The sequence below is a fragment of the Lygodium microphyllum genome, chromosome 21 (assembly GCF_053477565.2).
Source record: "Lygodium microphyllum isolate KBCC chromosome 21, Lygodium_microphyllum_v1.1.10, whole genome shotgun sequence".
NCBI lineage: Eukaryota > Viridiplantae > Streptophyta > Polypodiopsida > Schizaeales > Lygodiaceae > Lygodium > Lygodium microphyllum.
In genome coordinates this window covers 52,538,227-52,548,413 of record NC_141155.1, presented here as the reverse complement: position 1 = coordinate 52,548,413, position 10,187 = coordinate 52,538,227, and the positions used below count along the sequence as shown (strand labels likewise).

General features: G+C 40.0%; 1 pseudogene; it reads right to left on the bottom strand.

The window, feature by feature from the left end:
- Positions 1-2,154: 2,154 nt before the first annotated feature.
- On the bottom strand, positions 2,155-2,569 carry LOC148018004 (oxygen-evolving enhancer protein 2, chloroplastic pseudogene; annotated as a pseudogene).
- Positions 2,570-10,187: the final 7,618 nt, after the last annotated feature.

Sequence of the window (10,187 nt, the reverse complement as noted above, 5' to 3'; positions counted from 1 at the left end):
CATATGGCCATATCTATGCACATTACGATTCATAAAATCCAATTTCAGACAAGTATTACATGTACAAAACATGGACACTAACCTATCAGTGGCTTCTAGGACATCTACACTTGGAAGAATACTAAATTTAGATATCTTTAGGACAGATATGGTAGTGGAAGGACAAAATAGCATGTCATCATTAAATTTTCATACAAAATTGAAGGTAACATGGTTATATAAGAGTTAATCATGCTTGGAAAAGAAACAAACTATGGTTACTTTTTAGGAAAGAGCTTCTTATTCTTCATGTTTGAGATTTTCATGGAACCTTGAGCCCTTTAATCTCATTTTTCTCCATGAAACTTTATTTTCTTCAAGAATGGATGGTATAGAAAGCCTCCAAGGATCAAACTCTACATGTTGCATACCATTTTGATCAGTAGGGATGATGCCACATGGTGTAGACTGCAACCCAAAATTTGCATTGATTTTTGGAGCTCGTGGACAACTCACGAGACTACTTCTTTCTTGGCTGGGAATCATTCTTGGTGATCATTGGTGGTCATTAGAGCTTGTATACTTCAGATTGGAGCATTCTTTCATACTAGTTCAACAATCTTCTTCTTCTCCAAATCCTAACAAATGGAGTCCATGGACAACCATGAAAGCTTCAACTTAAGCTTCAATTTCTCATCAATTTATTGAAGACTCTTCAGTATTTTAGCCCCGTGACTTATTTTAGTAAGGATTCTTGAAGAAATTGCAAGGATTAAGCAATAAGGGTCAAGGATTCTTCTTCATGATCTTTTATGGAGTCAAAATTTGGGAAAAACAGGTTTAATGCTTCAATCTCAAGCTTTTGAAGCTTCAAGATTGCTTCCAAGCATTAAATACACAAGGACGAAAGATTATTTCAGCAACATTGAGTAATTGGAGGCTTCATCAAGCATTTATGGATCATTAAATCACATAAAATGTATTCCTCTTCAATTCTTTATCTTTCTCATTTATCCAATTGCTGAGATTTATCCAATTAATTGAGAGATTAAAGAATTGTAAAATTTTCATCAAATTTTAGCCAATCTTTGCTTATATCAGCCCACTCATGGAATGCATTGTTTACTTGATGCATATTGAATCCAATCAGTGAAATTAGAAGCTTTTAAATGAAGTTTCAACATTACATTCAATCCAATTGATTAAAGCCCAATTGATTGATAATATTTCTTACTCTAATCCATTGACTTTCTTATGATTATTCATTCATGGTAAAATATATCATAATCCATTGTAAAAGGGTAAGTCAACAATGAGTCGCTGCATGGTTAGACCCTCTTCCCATTCATTGTACCAAATTTCAATTCTCTTGCATTTCATGTAAAGAGTTGAATGAAAAATTTCAATAATGTATATCATGCTAATTAACTAGAGTAGCATGCAACTACCATGTTGATATTCCTATCGAGGAAAAAGGTAGATGTCATGGGAGATAGTGGGAAAATAAAGAGGTGACCCTCCCCCGCTATTAAAGATTCCAAAGGGATACAACCAATTGACTCGAGGGAAACTTTGCCCACCTTCTAGTGATTTGAAGCCTCTATAGGGAGCGTGTCCTATCATTTTATCCCTTATACAAGTAAAGCAAGTGAAGAATTGAAGATTAAAGCACTTTCAAAGAATCAAGTACCTTGAAGATCAAAACTGTTGAGAAATAAGCCAAAGTCTAAGGCATAGTCTAAGCCTTATCATATTGTTGTATGTAAAGTGTCCTTAAGTTTGGGGTATCTATCTTTTGAGGATACCATTTTAGTGTGTGGATTGTTTTTTTGGAGATATGGTGGGAGAATATTGAAGAAGAAGAGAATGAAGAAAGCTTGAGCCTCTCCTTATCTCAACCACCTTTCATTGTGCATCCCCATCGAATCTCTCATCTACTTTCATTTGGTATCAGAGCGGGAGTGAAGGATTGACGCGAGGAGCGCGTCGAATCGAGGTCTACATCAGATTGAAAGCTTGCTGTCCATCATTAAATGAGATACAAATCCCTATCTAAGCAGGTTCATCAATTGGAAGAGATATTGGGGCTTGAATTTGTGGGCTATTGAGCTCGCATTGAGGGTTTTCTGGAAGCCAAAGGAGGGGGCTTGCCTGCAAGTTCTAGTAGCACTTCTGATCAGAGAAAGGTCTCCTTTTGTTGATAACAATATTCTTTCTCACTGCATCGATGATTCCAAAATGGCAGCGGTAGCCACAGCATTTGGATCGAACCCGCCCTCGGATTGAGTCTTGTCCGCATAAGCTTGCCTTCCCAGCAAATAGGATACGGATTCAAGAAACTTCTCAGGACTTCCATAGTCCTTGATAGAATTCTTGTCTGCAAGCAGGCAGCACCATAACAGTCACGTTGCTGTTAGCATCAAAGTTGTCTTCATATCTCAGTACAGTCCCAGGAAATTCTTGCTCCTTGCTCGGATCCCATTTGGATGGAATGTTGAGAGAGAAGCCATCACCAGCGACGACGGGGCACAAAGTCGGTGTCTTTCTTTGGAGCGCCTGCTCTGCTGCCAGGCCGTCCACTCCCTTCCATATCACAGTATGAGAGGGTGCTGTGAATCTGAGGTCACTGATGGATTATCAGAGCATCGTTCCGTGTTTGATTGAGAGAAGACGCTTCCAAGTGCTAATGGCAGTGCCAGTTCGCACTATTCTGAACCCTTGCATCCTTCTCTCGAGGATTCCTTCAAGTTTGCAATACCTGATCTTTCTCCTGAGCTTCTGAAGACCATGAAAATTGTGCCACTGTGGTGTTACGACCAGATAATATTGCAAGCCCCTACCATTTACAGGCTGCACGAAGCAACAACGCACTATGATGAGAGCATCAAAGCTATCATAAATGAAGAGTTTGGCAATGGAATAATGTCTGCAATTGGTTTCTATTGCACGGTGAAAAAAAGTCAAAGGGAAGGATGGAGAAGATCGTGTAGTCATCATCTTCAATGGGAAATATATGCAGCACACTGTACAGCATGGTACTAGAAGCACATGTATAAAATTTGGAATTTGCATGACGATGGACATTAAGGTGTTGAAAAATTGGGCAACCAGTTGCGTGTGTTGTTCCAGACTACACTCGAGCATGGCTTCTGCATGCAGATTCATCACAGTATATATAACTGATGAGGTGATAGGAAACCTCAAGCAGTTGAGTAAATAGATGAAAAGACTTACAGAGGCCTTTACAGTAGTGGTATGGGCATAGCATTTGCAGGATTGGAGTATGGCATTGCAGAAAAATTTTGGAGAAGAGAGAAGAGAATGGTAAAGTGGAGTATTTGGTGAGATGGGCTGAAATAGAAAAACCTACGTGGGAGCCTTTTGAGAATGTTGCAGCTGATTTGGTTGCAAAATTTGAGAAGATTTTTGTGGCAAAAGTAGAGGAAATGCAAGAGAAAGACGTAGTGACATAATTTTCATGTTGTGAATAGTCACAACCAAAGTATTGGCCGGCCTACTCTCACTCTTTAACTTTTGAGGCTCTTGCTTGATCTTATAGCAGATGGATGTATATGACAGTTTTTGAACACATGTATGATAGTCATATTGCTGAATACCATTTTTGGATAGATTGTATTGTTGTTTTCTTCTGAATTTTCAGCAATCATAATGTCTGACATGGCACAGATCACTCAGATCATGGGGGACAAATTGACCAAAGACAACTATAGTGTTTGGTCCTACAAGATGGAGAATTTTTTGATGGGTAGAGGTCTATGGGATCTCATAACAGGTGATGATGAATGTCCAAAAGTTCCCGAACATCCAACTGAAGAGCAAAAGAAAGCGTACAAGGATTGGACTGGGAAGAACAGGAAGGTTTTGCATTGGATCTCCATATGTATTTCAGAAACATTGATTCCTCATATAAAAAAGGCAAGTACTTGTAAGGAGGCATGGGAAATCATAGAAAAAATGTATGGAACATGTACAGAGGCTCAACTTAAGAAAGATTACATGGTGCATGGAGAGGCAATCACAGTATCAATGACTATGTGGCAGAAATCAAGCAAATTGCAGAAGATCTTGCATCCATTAATGCACCTGTTGATGATGATGATTTAGTGTCAGTGACACTAAATGGGCTTGGACCAGCTTTTAAATCTTTGGATACCTCTATTTCTGTTAGAGGAGGGTCTATACCTGACTTTGAGGAGCTTATTGGATTACTACAGAAGAAATCAAGTTGGGATTGAATGCATCTAGCAGTGGCAAAAATGCAGGTGGAGATAGTGTTTTCTATCACCAGAGAGGTCGTGGCACCTCATCTAGAGCTAGAGGCTCTTCACCTGGTCGTAGTAATTATGGTTTTTCTCGTGGAAGAGGCAACTTTGGTTGTGGTGACTTCATGCATAGAGGCAGGGGGAGATCTTTCCCTAGAGGTAGAGGACAGTCTAGTCCTTCTTCACAAAGAGATGGCACTTGTCATTATTGTGGGCATTTTGGTCACTTTGAGAGGGATTGTTATCAAAAATAGAATGCTATGTCTAGGGGTCATGGAAGGACCCAATATGGCCACTATGCAGGCACTTATGGTGGTACAGGTTATGGACCTAGAGGTGGATTGCCTAGAGGTCATTTATTTGCTATGGAGCATGTGCTTGGGAGCATGACTCATCCTCCTCGTGAAAATGACTGGTTTTTGGATTCAGGAGCTACAAACCACATGACTCATCATGCTGAGTGCTTTGATAGCAAGAAGCAAGTGCAGAATGATGAATATGTTGCCACTGGTGATGATACTTTACACAAAATTACTCATATTGGTAGTGTGCCACTTGTTACTAAAGATGGGATTGAGAACAAGCTTGGTGATGTACTTTATGTGCCCACAATAACTAAGAACCTAGCTTTGGTTGGTCAAATGACAGATCAAGGATTGCAGATGAGATCCAATAAGTTTGGATGTTTCATTGAAGAGTTCCATAATCGGAGAACTAGCACGATGATTGCTCATGGTAGAAATAAAGGGAGATTGTTTGCTTTAGATGCAAGTACTCCAGTGATTCAAAACTCTATGTATATTGAGAGAGGACATGGGCAAGATAAGGATGTGGAATTATGGCATAGATGGATTGGTCATGTTAATTTGCAAAGATTGAAGCAAATGCAATCAAAACAGATAGTCTGTGGTCTACCGCATTTAGGATATGTAAATTTTGATCATGTATGTGAGGCTTGTCAATTTGGCAAGCAGTCCAGATTGCCATTTCCAAAGAGGGGGAGAATAAGCAGCTATCCTTTGGAAATAATACACTCAGATATTTGGGACCCATGTCAAAATGTTTCCATGAGCAGAAAATGTAGATTCTATATCACTTTTATTGATGATTTCAGCAGGATGACTTGGGTGTACTTTATGCAGCATAAAAGTGAAGCATTTGAAGAGTTCTTGGAATTTAAATCTATGGGGCTGAAAAGCAGTTTGGATGCTACATAAAATGTTTGAGGTCAGATAATGGTAAAGAGTACGTCATATGAGTTTTGTGACTTCTTGAGAGATCATGGTATCAAAAGGCAATTGACATGCAGGTATACACCTCAGCAAAATGGTGTGGCTGAAAGGAAGAATCGGATTATTGCAGAGGTTGGAAGGGCAATGATGAATCAAATGAACATGCCATTGTCATATTGGGCAGAAGCAGTGCATACTGCAGTTCACATTATGAATAGAACACCTACAGCCTTGATTCATAATATGTCACCATATGAGAAAATGTATGGCATGAAACCCACTATTGCATACTTTAGAGTCTTTGGATGTGTCTGTTATGTTCATGTTCCGGATGATTTGAGGAAGAAGATGGAACCTAAGGCTGTAAAATGCATTTTCCTTGGATATCCTGATGAGAAGAAGGGATACAAATGCTATGATCCAGTGAGTAAGGAAGTATACCTAAGCAGGGATGTCAATTTCAGTGAATATGAATCATGGTACAAGCCCAAAATTGCAGTGGATGTTGATTCCTATGAAAACAATGATGATAATGGCTATGGAAGGAAAATTTCAGCAAACAGCAAGGCTGAAAATCAGCATGTGGAAGATGCTTCAGGACCTCAAGAGAATGTGGAAAGCAGTGGTAGCTACAGTCCCATGGAGTGGTAGATTGAGAAATGCACAAAGGAGTGCAGAAGTTGCAAAAGATAAGAGACCAATGACTGAAAGTTCAGAAGATGAATCTATAGATGATGAGTATGGCATTCCGCATGTTAAAACACTTGACACTAGAAGTGCAGGAAAGTATGTGCCACCACATGCTAGATCAGATGAGACACACGGTAGTGCACCTCAATTGAGAAGGTCAGAAAGAGTAAGATATCCAGTTGATAGATTGACTTATAATGGGTTCATGAAGATGCATTATGCATACATGGTTTCTTATGTACAACATGTGGAACCTACTTGCTTTGAAGAAGCAGTAGAGAGCAAAGAGTGGAGACAAGCAATGGATGAAGAGATGAATGCACTGAGGAAAAACAAGACTTGGGATTTGGTGAAACTACCTTATGGCAAGAAGTCCATTGGATGTAAATGGGTTTACAAGGTCAAATGTAAGTCAGATGGTTCTCTTGAAAGGTATAAAGCAAGGCTAGTTGCAAAAGGATATGCACAAACTTGTGGTTTGGACTATGAAGAAACATTCAGTCCAATAGCTAAAATGACGATAGTAAGATCGGTAATTGCTTTGGCTTCTATCTATGGTTGGAGGATTTATCAAATGGATGTGAAAAATGCATTTTTGAATGGCAACTTAGAAGAGGAAGTGTACATGGATCAACGAGAGGGCTATGTGGATCCAAAATACCCACATTATGTATGTAGGTTGAAGAAGGCTTTATATGGATTGAAGCAAGCACCAAGAGCATGGTGTGATAGAATCAGCAAATTCTTATGCAGTATGGGATTTCAGTAGAGCAAAGCTGATTATTCACTTGATGTGAGGCATACAGAAGATGGTATGATTGTTGTGGTCATCTATGTTGATGATCTCATTATTACAGGTACACTTGAGAAGGAGATTACTAAAGTCAAGTATGGGTTACATAAAGAGTTTGATATAAAGGATCTTGGTTTGTTGAGATATTTCTTGGGTATTGAGGTTATTGACACACCTCATGGTATATGGCTGATACAAAGGCAATATGCATTGGAGATGTTGGAAAAATATAGCATGACATGATGCAAACTAGTTGATACACCATTGGATCAAAATTCTAAGTTGATGGATGATGGATCTTATGTTGAGGATGTTACTATGTTCAGAAAGATGGTTGGTAGTCTTATCTACTTGACCATTACAAGACCAGACTTGAGTTACGTTGTTGGATTGGTAAGTCAGTTTATGCAGAAACCATGCAAATCACATTTGGATGTAGTAAGAAGAGTTCTTAGATATATGAAAAAGACAGCTAGATTTGGGCTGTTTTATGAAAAAGGAATCAAGCCTACACTGTTTGGATACTTAGATGCAGAGTGGGCATGTAGCTCTATGGATAGAAGATCTACTAGTGGCTATGCATTCTCATTTGGATCAGCCATGGTAAGTTGGAGCAGTAAGAAGCAACCTACAGTTGCTTTATCAAGCACTGAAGCAAAATATAGAGGCATTGCATTGGCAGCATGTGAGCAGACATGGCTGAGATTGATCTTATATGACATGGGGATAGAGATTGATGGTGGAGTTATTATGTACTGTGACAATGTTAGTAGCATTATGTTGGCAAAGAACCCAATCTACCATGCAAGGACAAAACACATAGAAGTGCACTATCATTTCATTAGAGAAAAAGTCATTAATGGAGAGATTGACTTGGTCCATGTGAAAACCAATGACCAAGTTGCTGATATCTTTACCAAAGCATTAGGTAAAGATAAGTTTGAGTACTTCAGGAGTGCACTCGGAGTCTTATGCGTGCAAGCTCATTTTGAGCTTGAGGGGGAGTGTTGAGAAATAAGCCAAAGTCTAAGGCATAGTCTAAGCCTTATCATATTGTTGTATGTAAAGTGTCCTTAAGTTTGGGGTATCTATCTTTTGAGGATACCATTTTAGTATGTAGAATGTTTTTTTGGAGATATGGTGGGAGAATATTGAAGAAGAAGAGAATGAAGAAATCTTGAGCCTCTCCTTGTCTCAACCACCTTTCTTTGTGCATCCCCATCGAATCTCTCATCTACTTTCATCAGCCACGTGTCATTTGGCCCATTTGGATCATTCAGTCCGAGTCTGAGACACTCAGATCTCTACAATTCAAACCACTTGGACCAAATGTGAATTTAGGCAAAATTGATATCCCTAGACCTTGACAAAATTGGACCCAAGTTTGTTGACAAACCACCAAAAGACTTACAGACAAGTTAAACGTCTTGCAAATGTGAGAAGCAGAAGAAACAATGACCTGATTACTTGGAAGCAACCACTCGCTAACCCGTTAGTTTTCCACCCCCACTTAGTGCCCCAAATCAACCCGTAGACTCTGATTACACTTTGATCAAGCTGAGAGACATAGTAGAGACCCTAACCGACCCTTGAGACCGGCCAACAACCGTGCTTAGAGCCATGTTTTGGCCAAAACTGGACTGAGGGGAGAGCGAGAGCTGCATTGTTCATCTAGTATTTGCACTTCACATTGTTTTTAACACTTGAAGTGCACTTGAAAGCTGTAAGCCTAATTTTTCACTGTGCAAGAAAAAGAGCACCAGGCACACATTGAGTACACATAAGTTGAGAGCTGTTTGCAATAAGAAGGAACCCACCTAGATATAATAAGCAAATCAAACCTGCTAATAGGAGATGACCCTCAAACTTAGATGGGTGACTAAGAACCCCGACCACTAGGACCAAGAGGGAGTCAAGACATTGAAGGCCTAGGAGCATAGACGGACTGACACCATTGGAGATGCATAACTGTGCCAAACTTAATTAGCTTGATCAATAGCCTAGTGGAGCAAGAAGCCACCGACATGTCAAGATCTAGCTCCAGCTGTACGAGAATGGCTAGCTTGATTTGGAAAATTTCCCAGTCGATATCCAACATATGGTTAATAAGTATGACTTACAAACCAGGATGGAGCACCACAATAGACCGGTTGAGGACATCATAGTGGACCTCAAGGAGGAAAGGAGATTAGCATGGCACGCACTATAGTGCATAGCAACATACAACCATGAGTAGCAGGCTAGGAAGTTGTAGCAAGATATAGAGATGTAGAAAGTCCAACACGTTTAGCTCCAGCCAATAGGAATCAGACATGACCTAACACAGAAAAGGAGAGAGCGCTAGAGGTGGACTTGATGCTGAGAAAGCTTCTCGCAAAGTGGCTCATGAACAATACAACCTTAGAGTAGAGTGCAACAACCCTAGTATTAGCAACCTCATTGCTTGCAGGGTTAGGAATCAACTAGGGCTCCAAGAGCCAGTCGAAGATCCTCGCAAGCTGCAAAGCAGTTAGAAAAATACCAACTGGCAATCCATACAACTTCATTGAGAAATTTGAGAAAGTTTGCGAGGCCAATGACCTCACGTATCTTTCCCAATGCTTGCAAGCCTTCATCCTTTGCATAGGCAAAAAGGGTAGGACACGGTACACCAGCTACACATGGTGAAATGAAATAACTTCAACAACCTCAAGGATCTCTTCATCAAGAGGTCTTCGAGGAGGCTGGGTATTCCAACAACTTCATAGTATGACTGATGAACGTCAAGCAAAATGACAAGGAGGAAATTAGGGACAACGTTGCCCACATGCAGAGTCTCTTTAGGAGAATCCCATTTAACAAATGACCCAATGAAAGAGTGGTCTCCACAGTGTTCATAAATAGAATTTACAGTAAGGAACTCTATAAGGCCTTAGCAAGAAACTTGAGCTTGCAGAGAGATGTACTAGCTAGGGTCTTTGAAGACGCCATACGAGTGGATGACTAGCTCAAGGAGAGAAATTCCAGGAGCCCAAACCAAGATAACGCTAATTCTAGATCCTTAGAGAAAGCCATGATATCTAGCGAACGGTCAATCCCAAGCACCCAAGGCAAAGAGAAAAGCATTGACTAGAGCTAAGAGCTATTAGAGATGAAGCTGGAGCTAGCTAGACTGCAAGAGATGGCAATGAGACCTACATGCCCATATGTCCAATGTGTGCATTGTGGTGG